Source organism: Dasypus novemcinctus, chromosome 21 (genome assembly GCF_030445035.2).
Source record: "Dasypus novemcinctus isolate mDasNov1 chromosome 21, mDasNov1.1.hap2, whole genome shotgun sequence".
NCBI classification, from domain to species: domain Eukaryota; kingdom Metazoa; phylum Chordata; class Mammalia; order Cingulata; family Dasypodidae; genus Dasypus; species Dasypus novemcinctus.
The window spans coordinates 8500816-8522003 of record NC_080693.1 but is presented as its reverse complement, the minus strand read 5'-3'; the positions used below and the strand labels follow the sequence as shown (position 1 = coordinate 8522003).

Sequence of the window (21188 nt, the reverse complement as noted above, 5' to 3'; positions counted from 1 at the left end):
GTATATATGTATATAATGTGAAATGGGACAGTTTGAGGATTGTCACCTTTCCCTGAGACCCACCAATAAACCCTGTGCTTAGGAGATGTAGTAGCCTGGCTCGTGGGACTGGGTTATAAGTATGGACTTGTCAGGAGTTCCTAGAGATAAAGAGATTCCCTAGCAAATGGTGGCCTAATGAAACATTCATTCCCTATTTGCATAGAGCATTCTGTCAACATTCACTGGAGACTGCTTGGCCGAATATATGCATTACTTTATAACACCTGCCGTTCCCTTGGGGTTATATCTGTTCTGGTGGGGAGGGAGCCAGGTCCATTGCCGACTATGCACTATACACAAGAGGGGTGTGCATAGAGGGTGTGCATGGGACTCACTGGCGATAGGGGACCAATTCCCATTAAGCTGAACCTGCTGTTTCTTCACATTGGGAGAAAGTGGTGGTCCATCCAATGCCTGAGTAAGTCATATGTTTTCTTGGTGATCCAACCCCAATAACTGCAAGGACTCTTGTTATCTTCCATGTGGTGAGTCTCCTTCCATATAGGTGGTGTATTTGTCAGTCAAAGGGGTGCTGATGCAAAATACCAGAAACTGGGTGATTTTTATAAAGGGTATTTATTTGGGATAGGAGCTTACAGATACCAGGCCATAAAGCATATTTACTTCCCTCACCAAAATCTATTTGGAGCAAGATGGCTGCTGACATCTGCAAGGGTTCAGGCTTCCTGGGTTCCTACATTCCTGGATCTTGCTTTTCTCTGGGTTCAAGGCTTCTTTCTTCCTGGGGCTGGCTTCTCTTGCCTCTGTGAGCTTACTTCCTGGGGCTCCAGCTTAAGACTTCAGTATCAAACTCCAACCTCAAAAACCCTCAACTCTGTCCTTTGCCATGCCTTTTATCTGAGCCCCACTCACCAAGGGGTGGGGACTGAATGCCCTAATCATAACTCAATCATGCTCAGGTACAGATCAGATTATAAGCATAATCCAATATCTATTTTTGGAATTCATAACTATATCAGACTGTTACACATGGTAATAGATATCTTGCCCCAACACTCTGTGTGCCAACAAAGCACTCCCTAGCATGGTAGAGGCACTCCACAGCATGGCAGTAGTCATCCCTGGGAGTTGCCAACTCTCTAGGGTGGAATGGACTAAGATGCTGGCCTCCCTCTAGATGCATGAGTACAACTGAGATGCAAACAATCTCTATGTCAACAATGAGAAAATGCTGTGGGGGATGGGCAGAGATGAGGAAGTTGATCCTAGGAAGAGTAAGGAAACTACCCTGGCTGCTGGCCACCTGTACACACCCATGCCACCTGCTCCACCATGTCTCAAGGGTTTGAAATGATTGCCCAGAGGAGTTTCAGACCCTTTGTGGGAGCTGCACCAAGTCCAGGCTGTTTTCAGGTCAAAAGTTATGTTTAACATAGAATCACCCTGTCATTGGTTACAATGAAACTTTCAAAATGAGGTATTTTCCTGAAAGTGAAATACATTAATTAAAAGACAAGATATGGGCAAAAGACAGGGTAGCTTCACATGGTTTGGTTATTATATCTATTCAAAGAGGGGGCCCTATAGATTCAGTTGTCTCCTGTGGAAGCTAACCACTGAGCTCCTGGCTGCAAACTATCTTTCAAACAAGTCAATTTCATTGATACGTATTAATAAAGCATACAGTTTATCCAAAGTACACAATCAATGGTATTTGATACACTCACACAGTTGTACATTCATCACTTCAATCATTATCAGAGCATTTCCTTTAGTTCAATTATAATAAAAAAAAAAGAGAAAAAAGGAAGAAATTTCTTTACCTCTCAATCTGTTTCACCAGCTGTACATAGCTGCTACTTATGGTTATTCATGTACAATTATTTATTATGCAGTTTTCTTGACATATTTAAATAACACATGATCTATCCAAATGGATTTTATTATAATCAAAATTTTGTGCATTCATCACCAAAAAAATTTTAGAACAATTTCATTACTCCAGGAAGAAAACTCCCGCTCCTTTAGCAGTTTTTCCCCAGGCCTGCAAAAACACTAATCTAATTTCAGCCTTACAAATTGATTTATATTTATGCTTTATAGAAATAGAACCATACAACATGTAATACTTTGTGTCAGTTTTCTTTCACTTAGCATACATTTTTCCCCCTGCTAGTAACATCTTGCAGTATTTACATTTGTAAAAGAAAGAAATAAAAAGAAACAAAAAGAACATACATTTGTTCAGTTTCAGAGAAGTACGGCCCCATATATGTAATTTTACCCATATCCTATTTCACATGTGGTTTTCCTATTATACAGTCCCATGTTCTATATTTTTTAGCTTTCCTTTTAGTTATACATATGACCTTAAATGTTCCCTTTAAACCACTTTCATACCCCATATAATACTACTGCTAGTTACAAACATTATATCGGGCTTTGAACTTTTCTATTCATCTCCAATTAACATACATCCTTCTTAACAATTCTGTACAAGTTAATCCTCAGCTTTTCATTCTCTAACTTCTTCTATTTTCTGGTAACCCATATTCAAGTTACTAAATCCACAAGATTACCTGATCTATTGTTCATCATAGTACATTCATGTAGTATTTGGCCTTTTTTATCTGGCTTGCACCACTAACATAATGTACTCCAAGTTCATCCATGTTGTTATATGCTTTGACTTTGTTTTTACAGCTACATAATACTCCACCATGTGTATATAGCATAGCTGATGGACATCTGGGTTGTTTCCAAACTTTGGCAATCATTAATAATGCTGCTATGAATAGCGGTGTGATGATGTCTGTTCACGTCACTGTTCTCAGTTCTTGTGGGTATATATGTAGTAATGACACTGTTGGGTAACATGGCCAAGTCTATATCCAAATTTGTTAGAAGATGCCATTCCTCCATAGTGGCTATACCATTCTACAATCCCACCAACAGTGAATAAGCATTTCTATCTCTCCACATCCTCTTCAACATTCACAGTTTTCCAATTTTTAAACGAGTGGCCAAACTAATAAGTGAAATGATATTACATTGTACTTTTTCATTTGAATTTTCATAACTGCTTGTGAGGCTGAAAACTTTTTCATATGTTTTTTCACAACTTGAACATCTATGGACAGTTGCCTTTTCAAATGTTGAACACATTTTTTAATTGGGTAGTTTGTCTTTTTATTGTTGAGTTGTATGACCTCTTTACATATCATGGATATTAAGCCCTTACTGGATATGTGATTATCAAATGTTTTCATGGAATGTAGTCAGCTGACTTTTCAGCCTTTTGACAAAGTTCCTTGACATGCAAATGCTTAATTTTGAGAAAGTCCTATTTATCTATTTGTTCAACCAAGAATCAAAGAATGGCAAGATGCAAGTCTCCTTCTAATCTCTATGAAAGAGAAATTGAGCATACAAAGTACACTCACCATCCTAATCAGATGCCTAGACACCAGGAAAAAATCACAAGGCATACTAAGAAAATGGAAAAAATGGCCCAAGAAAAGGAATATATCAAAGGCCCAGAGGAGACGCAGGAATTCAGACAACCAGCCAATGAGATGCACACAAATTTCCAAAATCAAAGTAATAAGATGAAAGCCAATATGACTAAAGAGGTAAAAGACATCAAGAAGAAAGCAAGAACAAAGAATGTGAAAACCTGAAAAGTAACAGAGCTTATGGGAAAGACATAAGTGATATCAAAGCCACATTAGAGGCATACAACAGCAGTCTTGAAATGATCGAATAAGTGACACAGCAGACAGAACAGTTGAAATGGAAGAGAGAAATGCTTATAGCAAGACAACCAAAAAAAGAGATGAAGACAAATGCATCTATTCAGTGTCAGAGGCTGAGAGCATGAAAATGATAATTCTAACTTTAGCAAATGTCCAGAAAAGAAGAAAACCCTGAAAAAGTGTTCAGGAGGCAATAAATTAACTTTAGGTAAAGGAAAAACAACTGGCTACACCATCCCACTCATGGTCAGGATATGGATGAGGTGGTCCCACCTTGGAGGGCATTGAAGGCATCAATGAAACAAGGCCTGCCCTGGGACATAGTCCTGTACCTAAATTTCAGTGAGAGTAATGGGCAAAATGGTAGAAAATATCCACAACAATGTTCTGTTTTGGCCTGGAATCAGAAGCCCAGCATCTGCCATTTTCACTGAAGTGGCCCAGAAGGAGGGAATGGGAAACTGTGCCAGAAGGGCCAAAACAGGAACACAAAGAACTACCAAGAGAAGAAAACTGAGGGGGCAGGGCTGGCCCATTAAGGAGAGCAATGTGGCTTTATCAAAGCAAAGCAGTGTGGAGACAAATCAGATGTGATTCCTAAAGAAAAACTGCTGTTAGGGGCAGAAGGTGGCCCCCTTAATTAAGAGAGTAATGCCCTACTAAAAGCCAAAAAAGAGAAAGAGGGCTCTCATGTGGGAAAAAGTTTCACCTGTTCTATTGTAGATGTTGCCTTCTTGCAGATGTTGCAGTTCTGACAGCAAACAGCTGCTTGGTAGTTTCCAAACAATATGATGTGGAAACTAGGGTCGAGGCTCTCAGTTCTAGAAGCTGTGAGTCCCCTGGTCCCATCTTTATCTCCTCTCTTGTCTTTCTCTTATTTCTTTAAGTTTTATTCCACCTTCCCTTTGAGCCAACCAATCGCTGAGCTGATCTCAGCAACTGGCACCCAACATGGGGCACGAAGGAAAGAAGGCTTACAGCAACTGGTGCCGAACAGGGACCCAAAGGGAAGAAGGATTGCCTGAAGTGAAATAAAAGTTAGTGTAATGGGGCAGATTTGGAAAGCCTTCAAAGTCCTCAAGGGTTTGCTTGTATTTCCCCAAGAGACAGAGAGCATCCTGTGTGGGTGCCAGATACACGGATGGAGCCGTGCCATGAATACCAAGAGATGACGAAAGTTCCTGTGGAATCCAGAACCTTCAGTTATGCAGATGGAGAGACGGATGCTGGAAACTGCATGGCTGGGTCTCATTCTGAAGACTAGAAAGGCTCTACATCAAAGTATTTAAACTATAGAACTTGTTCAAGCAAGGCATCATAAAGCAAGTATAGCTTGGGAAAGAGATTAAGAAGAAAATTGAGAGGAGGAAAACTGGAAAAGAAATGTTGAATTATAAAAGGAAGCAATGAAGAAATTCTAGATTAATAGATTTGGAACTGCTTTTGTTTGTTCGATGTCAGTGTGTGTGTTGTATGTTTCAGTGTGTGTAAATTGTTCAAATAAGAAAAAGAGGTAGAAAGAAAAAAATGAGGAAGAAAGGGAAAAAGAAAGAAAAGGAAGGAAAAACAAGGTAGAAAAGAAAAAGGAAGGAAAAAAGAGAAAAGGGAAGAAAGAACAAGAAAGGAAAAGAGAAAAAGAAAAAGGATAAAATGAAAGATATAAAAGTTAAGTGAATATTTCAAAAGGTAAAAAGTTTGTGGGAATGCTAACTGAAATGTTATAAGGTGTATTTTTTCCAAAAATAAAATGGTAATATGGAGATATGTGGGACAGAACTAGTATGCATATAGGAAATTGTAAAATTATCGTGGTAGCATCCAGTGAGATAATGTGATTTGTAAAATTAAAACAAGCCTGAATGAATACAAAAAGTGCAAAAACTGTGTGAAAAGGTCAGCAATGGACTTTCGCAGTTCTTCAAGGCTTTTTGCCCTGGCCTGATGGCAATCAAACTGGCAGTATAGAAGAAACCTGTGGCAGTGAGCCTACTAACATCAGAGACAATGGTATCTTAAGGGCCTGGAATAGGCAAAAAAAATTGGGACAAGCTGTAGGGTCCCTGCTACTCTATCAAATTCTTAAATGTTGGGTAAGATAAAAGTATACTCTCTGCTGTAATTGATAGAGTACAATGTTTTCTTATGTTAACAGAATTTGTAATATTGTTGGAATACTAAAAACTCTTATCCCTAAGATGTGTTAATTAGGAAAGGTCCTTCATGGTAATAGGAGGACCTCCGCAGGCTGCTTCAAAACATAGAGGGAGAAGGTGGATATTGATTTAGCCTGTGAATTGGATGAGGCCCCAGGTCCAGTGAAGATGCTAATAGTACTATACAAATTGGGGAAAATGAGATGTTTTTGATCAAGTACTGGCCTATATAGCCTTGCTGGTGGGGAATATTAAGCCCATGAGTAATGAAAGTCTAGTCATTAAATGTCTTCTAGGTTGAAGTCTTATTGTTCATTGTTGCAGTTATGGATTATGTATAAAATGCTTGAATAGTAATCAGAAATTTAATAATGAAACATTTTGTACTTAGGTGATCTGATGAACTGTAAGTGATATATAAATGTACCTTGTTGAATGTATTGAGAAAAAATTTAATGAGTATTGTTCAAATGTAAAAGTGAAAATATCATTCAGGAAGCTCTGTTAATCAGTAAAACGTCATTTGCATAGACAGTAAAAACAAAAATGGGGAAATGTGGGAAAAAGAGTTTCACCTGTTCTATTGTAGATGTTGCCTTATTGCAGATGTTGCAGTTATTCCCTTTTGTAGTTGATGTTGCAGTTCTGATAGCAAACAGCTGCTCACTAGTTTCCAAACAATAGGATCTGGAAACTAGGGTCAAGGTTCTCAGTTCCAGAAGCTGTTGAGTCCCCTGGTTCCATCTTTATCTCCTATCTTGTGTCTTTCTCTGTCTTTTATTTCTTTCAGTTTTACACCACCTTCCCTTTGAGCCAACCTATTACTGAGCTGATCTCAGCACTCTCAGAATTGGAAAAGCATAGAGTTCTGCAGAGTTGCCCAATGAGCCCTTGATGCACCCCAGAAAACAGGAACATACAGGTTGCTAAGCCTTCCTTGTACATGGTACAGGTCAGTGAGGAAGACACTTCTGACTCTGATGAGTCAGATAGGAAGGACGCTCGCATCACTTGTACCATGCTCTTACTCTCTTTAAAAAGAATGCTTAGGGATGGAGATAAGGATTCGAGCATCCCACTAGGGATCGTAAGTCCTTTATAGGCATTAGGATGGATGGGGAAAGGAGGGATGCACACCTTCATCACTCTCTTAAGATACAGGTGCTCCAATGGCAAAAAAAAAAAAAAATCCAGGTGTCTGCAGTGAAGTCAATATAGTGGATGACAAAAATCATTCCTACTGATGGTATGGCTTGGTTCATGGAGGAAACTTGTAAAACTAAAATGAGATGAGTTTTGTCATAGAGAAAACCATTGTAGATAATCTGGATATGGCACAGCAATTCTCATGCATTATGTTGGTTGTAGAGACACTTCTGCAAAGTGTTCAGATATCTGAATGGATTCCAGGCAGACTTAGGTACCTCACTAAAGCAAAAAATGACCTAATAGGAACATTTCACCCCGCACAACAATGGGGTGAGAAGACGATGAAATGGAGAACTCAAAGAACAACAACATGAAGGCCATCTGGAAGAATAACTGGGTGGCGACCCCATCTAAAGGTATTGGGGCACTGAACAGTACAGTGTAAGGAAAACAAGGCATCAGAAACTATGTTGGGGAATGCACAGCTTTGAAGGAATGGAGAACTAAGAAGTTCTCTCTTGAAGCTACAAAGACAAAACCCAATCGTGATATATCCAACTGCTTTCTACTTCTCGAATGGAATACACTCCCCAAAGCATTCCCCAGAGGGGTTTCTGATCTGGGCTAAAGTAGTATTTACAGGCCACCTAATTTAAACTGGAGATGATACAGATGCCATCCTCCTGAAAACTGTACATTCTGAAAATGGGACACTCCCTATGTCTTCAAGGTAATTCCATGTGCTTGCTTGATGTTATCCTCATGTTCTTGTTGGAAAAGCCTTTTTATTTTAAAATACTAATGCATGGAATGACACACTAATAGATTCTGCTTTCTGGGGACTGCTCTAACCAATGAACCCACAATTCACATGACTGACATGTCTCATTATATTTAGTTTCATTTACAATTCCTTTTTAAAACGTGAGGGCAATAGTAAATGATACTTCAAAAGGAGTATGTATATACCATAGACATTACTTCTAAAGTGTTTATCCATGACTGTTTTTAACCTTGCCAAAAGCATATCTTAGAATATTAAGGTAATAGATAAAAATCATAAATTTGTCTTCTAAATGTTTAACATGCAAAGTGATTTTCTGCTTGATGCAAGTCTTTTGTGTTTAGAACTGCAGAAAAACAAAAGTAACCTAACATAAAAGATTTTCAGCAACAAGATCTCTTGCTTGGATATATGCATATACTGATCCCTTGAATCAATCTCACTTTATATCCATCATTCAGTATACCTTTGTCATTTCACAGTTCTATATTGTTATCCCACTTAAATATTGAGACTTGTTCAAGCTCTTGACTATTTTCTGAATTGTATGCTAAATGGTCTATATAAAGCACTTTACTTTCCACTGAATGTTCTGATGGGAAATCCAGCTGAAGATTTTCCTGAATGACTTCAGGATTGTTACTTCAGCATAAGAATATTAATGCTCAGGAATGACTGATCACTGAAGGCATGTCTTCACTTGTGGCACTGGTAAGAGTTGTATACAGTGTGAATTCTCACGTGCCCTCATATGTTAATGTATGAATAAATGATTTTGTGTGGTTTTTCATGAATACCATCTTCACCATAAATTATCTGGCACTCAATCAAGGGGTTTCATCTTGTAAAAAATAAGTTTCTCTATGAGTTGGAGCAGTGGATGAAGACTCCTCCAATTTCATTACATTTATGAGTTGTCTAGTGTTGTATATCTGCACAATATCTTCTACAAGCTTTCCTACAAAGGTGGCACTTCTATCAATTTGCTCCAGGATGAACTTGCTTAAATTGATGGAGTAGGCAGAATGACTAAAGGCTCTGAAAGATTGATCATAAACACAGTTTCCTCAATACTTGAGTTCTTTAGTATGTTTGAAGGTTAAGTAGAAGACTGCACTACCTTCCATAATCAAAACATCTAAAGTATGAGTTATGTCTTGTAATGTAAGATTAGAATACTGACCAAAGCCTTTCAGGTGTATGGCAGTCATAGGGTTCCTCTCTTGTTTCAGTTCTCTCATGTTGTCTAAGGTTACAAAATTACCCTAAAGTTTCCCCAAACAGATGCTATTCCTACAGTATTTTTCCAGTGTGATATTTCTCATGTCATCTAAGGGCAGAAGAATGAGTAAAGGCTTTCCTACATACAAGACATTCATAGGGTTTCTCTCCAGTGTGAGTTCTTTCATGTCTTCTCAAGACAGAAGACCAAGTGAAAGCTTTCCCACATATAAGACATTCATATGTTTTTTCTCCAGTGTGAGATCTCCCATGTTCTTTCAGAGAAAAACAATGATGGAAAGCTTTCCCACATAGGTGACATTCATACAGTTTCTCTCCAATGTGAGTCCTCTCATGTTTTCTCTGGGCAGAAAAATAGGTGAAGGCTTTCCCATATACATGACATTCACTGGGTTTCTCTCTGTGTGACCTCTCATGTTTTCTCAGGAAAGTAAATGAGTTGAAGGCTTTCCCACATGTATGACATTCATAGTGTTTCTCTCTAGTATGACTTCTCTTGTGTTCTTTCAGGCCAGAACAATAACAGAAGGCTTTCCTACATGAGAGACAGTTATGTGGTTTGTCTCTACTGTGAGTACTCTCATGTCTTCTGAAGACATAAGAGGTGAAGGCTTTTCCACATATATGACATTCATAGGGTTTCTCACCAGTATGAGTCCTCTTATGTTTTCTTAGGACAGAAGAGATGGTGAAGGCTTTTCCACATATAAGATATTCATATGGTTTCTCTCCAGTGTGAGTCCTCTCATGTTGTCTCAGACCAGACGAGTAAGCATAGGATTTCCCACATACATGGCATTTGTAGGGTTTCTCTCCAGTGTGAGCCCTCTTATGCTGCCTCAGGCCAAAACATCTATGGAAGGCTTTCCCACATAGATGCCATTCATATGATTTTCTTCTTCGGTGATTTTGCTTTTGTAGATTAGAAGATGACTTGTCACTGAGAGATTTTCCAAATAGACTGCTGAAGTAGTTTCTTGACCTTCTGAGTAAAAGACATATGTTTATTCACTCTGGATTTGTGAGTAAAATCTTGCAATTCATTACATGTAATGCCATTCTATTGTGTATGAGATTTCTGCTTCAGGGAAGTAGATAAGAGACCACAGATTTTACAAAAATCCATTCATATACATATGAATCCTAGACTAATCATTTAGTGACAGTCTCCAAATAAAATCTTCCTTATGTTAGTTGGAATATCAAGTTATTCTCCTGCACTCACAGAGATCTTCTCTTCTTTTGCATCCCAACTGCAGAACTATTTAATCAACTTTGGAAGACTTTATAATGTTTCAAAGATTAATCATAAGAAGTGTGTTTATGCAATTTTATATCTATAAAAAACCCAGGTTATACATTTGTGTTTGAGTTAATTTTTCCCTAACTGCAAACTATCACCCACTTATTCTTGATTAACACTTAACATCAACATATCTTCAGTTAAGTGGCTGTACTGAATTCCTAATTCATTCTACTCCCAAGTATCTATTTGGAAGACAAGGGTTCATACCTGTGAAGCTTACCAATGACACGATGGTAGGTGCAGATACCCTGCATGGAGAGCATTAGTTTTTTAAGACAACTTTCTCTGCCTGAAAGAACTGGAAAAAAACAACAGTAAAAAAATGTTGGTAGACTAGGATTAGGGAAATCAAAATGTTGAAGTCACATATTATTCTATATTTGTCTCAAATATGACACTTATATGCCAAATAATATCAAATTAAGCAATATTCTATGCAGGAGAAACCTTTATACCACATTGACAAATAGAAAATATTTTCAAAATGGAAATATAAGAAAAATTATTAAAAAGCTGGTATGTTGGGGAGGTAAAAAGAATATCCATCCAAGAGGAAAAAAAGAAAATGTCCATTAAGTGAATGATAAATCTTTACAGTATAAACATATCTATTATGTACAATGTACTATGTACTATTACACTACAGTAGAGATTGATAAGTCAATGGAATCATGACAACATCCAAGGAAAATTTTCCCAATATTGACAACTGCATTTCAGAAAGTTTAACTCACTTAAGGAAATCTACAGTTGTTATTTTCAGTAACCTATGTACCAGTCAACAGATTCCTCATTAGCATGAAGCACAGCATCCGAGAGCTTACCTGAATTCTCACTTTGGAGGAATCCATTTCCTTCTCTCCACAGTTCCTCTCCTTGCTCCAACTGGGAAAGTACATGTGGTTTGCAGACCTGATATCCTGTAGTGGTAAAAAATAAATGAAATTTTGAGTTCTGTGCCATTAACAGTGCATTACCATCAAATCCAGGGAAGGTGACTGTTTTACTTTCTTAGACTTCTTAAGCCAATACCATGAATAGCTTGGGTTAAACAAAGGCAATTTATTATGGTTTTCAGACCAGGAAAATGTTGAAATCAAAGCACCATCAAGGCACCATCAAGGCAATGCATTCTCTCCAAGACTGTGAGATTCTCGGAATGGCTGCTGGTGACCCTCGGTCCTTGTCACATGGCAAGGCACATGGAAATATCTCCTGATCACTTTATTCTCTTCTGGTGTCACTGATTTCAGATTACTTCTAATGTCTTTTTGTCTGTCTGAATTTTATTCTCTTATAAAGGACTCTTGCATCAGGATTCAGTTCCTTCATGAATGAGGTGAGACACACTATAACTGAAGTAATCTCATCAAAGGACCCTACTAACAATGGGTATATGCCTACAAGAATTGATTCTACTTAAGTACGTTTTTATGGAGTACATAAAACATCAAACCACCACACATCACCCTCTAACCCTAAAAATGACAGGTTCTTTCTAGATGCAAAATACTTTCAACCCATCACAATATCCCAAAAGGCTTAAGTCGTTTCAGAAACAATGTGAAGTACAAGGTACAATCAAAATTGATGATGGGTGTGGTAAATCCTGGGGCACAATTCCCATCTATGGATGTGTGCAGTCTACAGAACAAGTTATCTTCTTTCAACATACAATGGAGGGATAAGCCGAAGACAAATATTTCCACTCCAATAGGGAGAAATTGAACAAAAACAGGAATCCCAGGTCCCAAAGAATTCTGAAACCCTGCAAGGAACGTTTCATTAGATTTCAAAGTGTGAGGTTCAGCTCTGGACAATATTTTAATCTCCAGGACTGTTGAAGATGCAGCCTCACCCCTTCAAAGTGCTTGTGCAGCAGCCATGTTCTCTCCAAACCATGGCGAGAAGGCCCCTCTCTCTGTTAACACTGGCATGGTGGCCAGACTCTGAATTCCTAGGGAAAAGGCACAACCCTCTCAGAACAGTGGGGTAGTGGCCAAACTCCACAATTCCACGAGCACAGGTTCCAGCCATCCAGAACATTAGGGTGGCAGCAGTCTTCATGAACAATAGGACAGAGAGCTGGCCAACTCTGAGCATGGGGCAGACTCACCCTTTCCACATAAATGGATGGACCTGCTGTCTTGCCTTGATAACATGTCTACAGTCCAGACTGTAGGTTCCATGGCTCTGACCTTTAAGTGATTTTTCCTTTAACAGATCCCTTTTCTGTCCATTTTAATATCAGCTCACAGTGGTTTCATTCCTACACATCTCGCAAAAAACTTGTCTGTTTTGTATATGGTACGCAGAGATCCAAACCATCTTAGAGGAAACTTCCCACAGGTCTTTCCTAGATGACTGCTCTTCTAATACTGACTTACACAGAAATTGATGATTTATTCTATGTTCAGTTAAACCCTCACATAGAGCACTCTTCTCTGAGGACTCAAGTCCCAGAATCTCAGAATTTTCCAAACCATATCCCATTCCTCTGACATTTTCCTATAAGTTACAAAGAGAAACCAGGCTACTCTTTTCACATTTAGTTTGGAAATACCCTCAGCAAAATGTAAAACTTCACCACTTTAAAAGTCTGCCTTCCATCTGACTTCAAAACTCAATTGTGCCAACTTCTCTGCCCCTTTAAAACAAATACCTCGTTTCCTAAAGCTTCCAATTCATGACTTCCTTCTAAGTCTTCACTGGGAGACTCCTCAGCATCCATACTCCTACCAATGATCTCTTCAAAGCAATCTAGGCCTTTTTTAAAAAAGCACTTGCACTTCTTCAAGCCTCTACCTATTAACTAATTCAAAAGCTCTTTCCACATTTTTGATATTTGCAACAGTAGCATCTCACACTTGTGGTTCAAAATTTTGTTTTAGTTTCCAAGGCTGCTTAAGCAAATAACCTGAGATGGGTTGGCTGAAAAAATGGAAATGTATCACATTATGGTTCTGAGGGTGGGAAGATGGCCAAATCCAGGCATCATCAAGGCAAGAATTTTTCCCCAAGACCGTGGCATTCTCGGTTGGCTGCTGGCAACAACTGGTCCTGAGGTGGTCATTTGGCAAGGCACATGGCATCTCTTGGTCTACTTCTTCTCCTCTGGGTTTTATTGATTTCAGCCTGTTACTTCCCTCAGCTTTCTCTCTGTCTGAATGTCATTCTCTTATAAAGCACTGAAGATTAATACTCATCTTGATAGAGTTGTGACACACCTTAACTGAAATAACCTCATCAGAAGATCTTATGTACAATGTTCATATGAAGAGGAATGCATTCAATTTAGGAACATGTTTTTGGTGGTATGAACAGCTTTAAACCACTTTAGTGACTGAAGAAAAATAAGATAAACATTGAAGGTCAGTCAAGGGAAAAGAACCTTCAAATAGAGAACATTGACAATTTTCACCATTAAAGGATTAACTCTTAATCTTAACCTACTACCCAAATACAGTAAGGACTTTTGGTTATTGATGCCCAAGTTCAAAGACACCCTTGAGAACTCTTTATATTTTCAAGCAAGGAGAAATTCTAGGTTTCTACAATGGTTCATTATTATTTTCAAAAAGAACACTATAACATAAGCTCCCTAGAATAATGTGTAAAAGGAAATGCACGTTGTTTTTATGAATATAATCTGAATTCACGCTAAATCCCTTGAGTAGAATATTAAGATACATATATTTAACACACATATTCTGTAAGAAAATAATCATTGAATTCCCAGCACTGCTCTGAGTGTTGGACATTGAGTAGAAGAAAGACATGATATTTGTGTTGAAGATGATTACAATCCAGTTGCGTGAAAAACTAGATGCAATAAGAAACATATTTCTTTTAGGTATTTGTGCATGTTATAAAATAGTAAAACATATTATGTATATAGAGTTTAAAATTAAAATATAAAATAATATACAAAACAATATGGACAAGCAGTTCTAGATACTTCTTGAGAAAATAAGAGAAAATTGATATAGATAGGTACATTTGAGAGACTCACTCATTGAGATCAGATGACTGATATTCTCCAGCATCACATCTCTGAACAGCTTTCTCTGAGATGTGTCCAGCAAGGCCCATTCTTCTTGAGTGAAGTCTATAATTACATTTTTCAAGTTCACTAACTCCTAAAAACATCATGGACATAAGGATTCAGAGAGGGCAGAGAAGGATGTTTGAGAGGAGACAATGAGAAAGTGGCGACTTTTCAGAAATCTCATACTGACTTTGAGTTTCAAGTCAGATCATTCTCATTGCTGAATGGTCACCTGCTTTTCACACCCAGAGACACACAGACACATAAAACTCCATTATATAAGAATATCACATTTATGTAAAGTTTATATAATCTGTTTTTAAAAAATAGGTGTAATATGGTGGCATTTTCTAGACACAGGAATCATCCTAAATGATGCTGCAGTGAAGGATACAGGACATTACATATTTTGTCATAAGTTACAAAAATGTGTGGGAGGGAGTTTAACCTATATTGAAAAGTAGGATCCATACTTAGTGGCAATGCTCCAATATGTGTTCATCAATTGTAACAAATGTACCACACTAATTAAGGATGTTGTTGGGAAGTGGACTTGGCCCAGTGGATGGGGTGTCCGTCTACCACATGGGAGGTCCACGGTTCAAACCCCGGGCCTCCTTGACCTGCGTTGGGCTGGCCCACGCACAGTGCTGATATGTGTAAGGAGTGCTGACCCACGCAGGGGTGTCCCCCATGTAGGGGAGCCCCATGCACAAGTAGTGCACCTTATAAGGAGAGATTGCCCAGGGCAAAAGAAAGTGCAGCCTGCCCGAGAATGGCGCTGCACACATGGAGAGCTGACACAAGATGACACAACAAAAAAAAAAAAAACAGATTCCCAGTGCTGCTGATAAGGATAGAAGCGGTCACAAAAGAATACACAGCGAATGGACACAGAGAGCAGACAACTGTGGGGGAGGAGGGATGATGGGGAGAGAATAAATAAAACATAAACCTTAAAAAAAAAAAATCCAATGAGCTAATGTGTAACAGGCTTCCAATCTAAACATGTCAGAGATCTATTATTCATTATAATGGCAGAGAACCTTACAGCAAAGTCCAATATTGTGCTGAACTAAACAGGAATCATACAAAACTCTGGATCAATGGATGCTGATGCACCCAACTCTACATAACCCAGGTGTTCACCATACAGACAGTTCAGCAGCACACACCACGGACTCCTGAGATGATGTACTGAACACATTCACTAATCCAGGGGAATAAGACCTTCTGACCTGCACTCTCTTTGGGACCTCCAAATACCCCTGTTCATTGTCTCTCTCGTATCTTTACTCCCTCTGTATGGTCAATAGTACAGGAAGTATCTTGATTCACTATGGTCTCTCAAGTTATTCAAGAATTCCAAAAGGCCATAAATTTTACTCTAAATACTACAGTACTCCTAAATGCATGCCAAAATAAAAGACAAGGGAAGCAGACATGGCTCAACTGGTAGATTGTCTGTCTACCATATGGAGGGTCCTGGGTTTGATCCTGAGGGCCTCCTGACCCATTTGGAGCTGGCCCATGTGCAGTGCTGCCACATGCAAGGAGTGTGGTGCCATGCAGGAGAGCACGTGTGTAGGAGTACCTCAAGTGCAAGGTGTGCACCCCACAAGGAGAACCGTCCCACGTGATAAAAGCACAGCCCACCCAGGAGTGGCACTGCACACACGGAGAGCTCACACAGCAAGATGAAGCAACAAAAAAGAGATGCAGTTTACCAGTGCCACAATGCAAGCAGACGCGGAAGCACACACAGTGAATGGACACAGAGAGCAGACAATGGGCAGGAAGGGGATAAAAATAAATCTTTAAAAAGTAAAAATAAAAAACAAAATTAAAGAAAAATAAATACAAGACAAAACTTATAATTACTTCAATCAATAAAACTTCTTATAATTACTTCAATCAATAACGTTTGAAGAACGATTATCTACAAAAGTGGAATTTGGGCATTTTGGGACAAGTGGGTAAGGAGAATTTTAATGATCTTTAAGTTTTCAAAATGTGCAAATAAATAGCAATACATTAAGGAATTAGAAACTGCAAGAAATGAATTATTCCTCCTCTATTATCTAACCCTAACTTTTACTCTTCTCAACAATGCACAGCCCTTCACCTGAGCACCTGTAGCAATATGCTGTTTGAACTCACCTGCTGAAATGTCAGTTATCCTACTGACTGCAAACTTCTGCTCTTACTCATCTCTATCAGCTATATTCAACTGCTAATACATGTGAAAGCCAAATGCAGGGATTAAAATGATCAATGAGTGCATTACTACTCCAATGAAGAAATGGGCTCACTGAGAAAAAATCTCTCTAGTGAATACAGAGACTTAACGGAGTCTGGAACAAATCTGTGTAATGTTGGAAATGAAATTACCTACTGATGAATCTGTAACCTATCACCACTGTCACAGAGACCTAGGCAAAGTAACTGCAGCTCAGATCATTAAATATCTCCTAAATGAGCTTATATTATCCATGCTAATAGGAGAAACCAACCCATCTGCTGACAACACAGTGGTAATATCAGTCGGATATCCTACTCACCGGTGGTTGCACTGTAAATAGTTCAATTGATAACTGACTTCCTCTGGGTTTTCACTCCACGAAATAAGCCCTAGGTAAACAAAGTTGACAATGGAAAAAGAAGCTATGAAAATCTGGTCTTGCCCCCAGTTTCCAGTCTCACCTGTCATGAATCCCAACCCTTCACTTGGAAGTAACCCCATCCCCATCAATAGGAAAATGAAGTGTGCTCCAAGAGAAATAGGGGGAGGACCGTCCTCTCCACCAGTCAAGAGTAAGAAGGCCCTGGCTACTCTGGAGAACAAAGAAGGTATGAATACCTAGCTTCATTGTACAGAAAAGAGCATGAAAATAATTGAGTTTTATATATTCATTAGCCAATGGTGTTCAGAGATTTCCAATTCCCTCCCTGAGTCTTAAAATGTTGGGTCTCCACTGTCAAAGTAACCAAACTAGAATTTCTCATATAGAATTCCTGGGCTTATGAAACATCCATCCCAGTTTCCTGGACTTTCACACCCTTTCTGCTTTACTTTGTATCCATCCTTGAGTACACTTGCCCTACATCACCTTGGTTCTTCCACACAGGTGTCTAATGATATCACTTACCAACACTGAGTTCTAAATCTTATCCCACTGGACTTGGGCATCACCCAAGATACTGAAGAACGTATTTCATTATGAGGTTGATCAATTCAAGGCTTGTTCCATTTGGAGACATCAATAGCTCCCATCATGCAATTTTAGCCCTTAGAATTCCCTGCATCAGAAAGAAGTAGAAGTATATGCTCTCAATCATCATTAGAGCACTTTCATATTTGGTTATGTCATCCTCAAAGTAACCCTGCTGAGTAAGTCTAAATTATCCATTCAACAAATGAAACAGAGGTTCAGAAATCTTTAGTAATGTTTAAAATTACATGACTAGAAAAAGACAGCCAGAATTTCCCTTTTTTCCGCCTGTCTCACAATTCAAATTCCTGAAGTGTTCCAATGAGGATTTACCTGGAATGTCACCTTTCATTTTGATAATCAGAGTTCCCAACTTATTACCCAAATTTCTTCTTCATATAGTTTATTCACACAATTATGACCCCTATCCAGGTTCTCCTACCATACAGGAACTGATTCTACTATCAAAACATTAGCCTCTAACTCACCTGATCCTCATAGTCCAATATATTGGACACTTACTCATGTCAACAGACACCTATTCAGAACATTTCTCATGCCCTTCAGTGTATTTACATCTGTCTCCAATTACATGCCTTGTCCATGACGCGTGGACAAAGAACATGGAGTAATATGCTGATCTAGGGCTAAATACAGTTTATTTCCTTCAGTTCACTCATGTAATTTGTCAGTATACATTTATTTCTTTGTCTATCCTTTACTGGTGCAATTGCATAAAACAAATCCCTGAAAGATTTTAAGGAAATTTCACTTTAAGAAATACAAATGAATCATGAATTCAGAAAAACTGCATGTCCACAATAACATAACCCGACCTCAGACTGCCTGGGTCTAAGTGCCCAGAATCAAATCCAACAATTACAGTTCAAACAACAAAATCATTTACAAAATAAGGACTGTCCCTTCTGGTTAAAATTCTCTTCTTTACTTACCAGAATCCAAACAGATCAAACATGCAAGGAAAACAAGACACTGATGGGGCTTTCACCCTTAGTCCAGTACTAAGAGTTCCTTTCTCACTGTAGAAAAAGGACCATTTTCATGAAGGACTCTTGTTGTATGCAGTTGACTGTGTCACCACTCCTGTAACCTAGAAGACACACCCTGATTAATTCAGATGACAATGAAGATACTTTTAATCAAGTCATGCCTTCTTTATCACAATCTTTATGCTCAAATTAGAGAAATCATTCAGACGGAATTAAGGAAAACAGACTGTACCCTTTAATTCCTCCTCAAAGTCTCTACATCAGTCTTCATATCGTTCCCCACAGGTTTTGTGGATTTTGTCCTAGGCAAGGATTCTAGAGTAGTCACAGGAAGAACATCTCTACTACTCTTCATTTCTAAGAGGACTTGTAACCAACCAACATTCAAAGGATGTGGGCATCAATGTAGTTTATATAAATATTTGCGTTGAAAATATATATTCAAAGAAAAACATTTTCATTTTGAAAAGTGTGCATATATTACTACTAAACATAGGAAATACTAGCTCACGTCTGTTTATGTCAAATTTTGTTGATGTTCTAAGAACTGTAAAACCCCATGAAATTCAAAACTAGAGAATTCAAGAGTAAATTAATCTAGTTTCATTACTGATTTTCCATGAATAGAATGTGCAATACTTTATTATTAGATCCATTCCAGGATAATGTGTTACATTAATTAATTTTATTTATTTCTCTCCCCTCCCCCCCAGTTGTCTGCTATGTCCATTCACTGTGTGTTCTTCTGTGTCCGCTTGTATTCTTGTCAGCGGCACCAGGAATCTGTGTCTCTTTTGGTTGTGTCATCTTGCTGTGTCAGCTCTCCGTGTGTGCAGCCCCACTCCTTGGCAGGCTACAGTTTTTTTGCATGGGTGGCTCTCCTTATGGGGTGCACTCCTTGCGCATAGCTCTCCCCTACACGGGGGACACCCCTGTATGGCACAGCCCTCCTAGTGTGCATCAGCACTGTGCATGGGCCAGCTTCACCCACCACATGGGTGAGGAGACTCTGGGTTTGAACCTTGGACTTCCCATGTGGTAGGAGGATGATCTATTCATTGAGACAAATACGCTTCCGATGTGTTGCATTTAACTGTCACTCTCTCTACTCTTTTTATAAATTGTGGTAGCATGAATGCAACAAACTTTCCAATCTCAACCATGTCAAAGCACACAAGTGAGTGGAATTAATCACATGCAAAATGTTGTGCTTTCCTCACCAACATTCATTACCAGAACTTTCTAATTGTCTAAACAAAATCCTACTATCAGTATTCAATATTTTTTAAAACTAAAAGTATGAAAGTTTTCAGGTATATCTTAACATATGGAACAAAAACTATTTCAAAAGTGAAATCAAGCAATGTATTTTCATTTTAGGTATGGATACTTGATCCCAAAAGAATATTTTCTATTTTCTTTTTAAATTCACAGTTCTGAAATTTAAAAGGTATATTCTGTTTAATTTTAATGCTATGCCTTTTAGGTAATCAATAACATCATTTTCATGGTTTTCTTATGTAATCCTATGAAATTACAGCCTAGTCACACAACATTCTTGAGGCAAGCGATAATTTCTTTTTGTCAGAATTTTGTCTATGCTGTAGGTCAATGCTGAGCTAGGCTTGTCCAAGTGCATGAAGTTATATGAGCAATTAAAATAGGCTGGAATTGAGGAATTTAAGAGCCACATTAGAAGAGATCATTTAAAGGAAAAAATGCAAGGATGCTCTATTTGTCAGCCAAAGGAGTGCTAATGCAAAATTTGCTAACAGCAGAGTGGGGTATTTCCTGATGCAATTATCAAAAATGCTGGAATGGTTTATAAATGGTTAAGGGGTATTTTTTAGAGGAACTGTGAGATGCTTGAAAGATGGCCTAGATTGCTTTGAATAGAATGTTGGTAGGAATGTGGAGCCTAAAGTTATTTCCAATAAGGCCTTAGAAGGAACTAATGAAACTATTATTGGAAACTGGAGGAAAGGTGATCCATGTTTTAAAGTTACACAGAACTTAGCAAGATTGAGTGCTAATATTATTTGGAAAGCAGAATTTTAAAATGATGAGATTGGACACTTACCCAATGAGATTTCCAGACTAAATGTGGAAAATGCAGCCTGCTTTCTCCCTGCAACTTACAGCAAAATGCTGGATGAGAGAGATAAGCTGATAAATTCTTCAGCACAAAGGAACCAGAAACTGATTCCAGAAATTCCAAGCCTCCAGACAATAGGGCCACATTTGATCAATTAACTTGGAAATTGTAAGCCAGGATTGAACATTCAATTATCAGGGAAAGACTTGTGGAAAGTATTACTGTCTGAAGGCTTGGACCCCTGCTTCCTGCATGCTAAACCAACAAGTTTTCTGAGAGCTGTATAAACAAAACCACTGTCAGCATGAACTAAAAGGGACACAAAGAGGAGAGATGGAGGGGAAAAGGGCTTTAAGAGGAAAACCATGGAAGCTGAAGTCTGGAATTAAGATATTTCCTTGGGCTGAGAGAGCAATCCCACCCATACGTAT

General features: G+C 38.5%; 1 pseudogene; it reads right to left on the bottom strand.

Moving 5' to 3' along the window:
- Positions 1 to 599: 599 nt before the first annotated feature.
- LOC101433994 (zinc finger protein 596-like) lies at positions 600 to 17483 on the bottom strand (annotated as a pseudogene).
- Positions 17484 to 21188: the final 3705 nt, after the last annotated feature.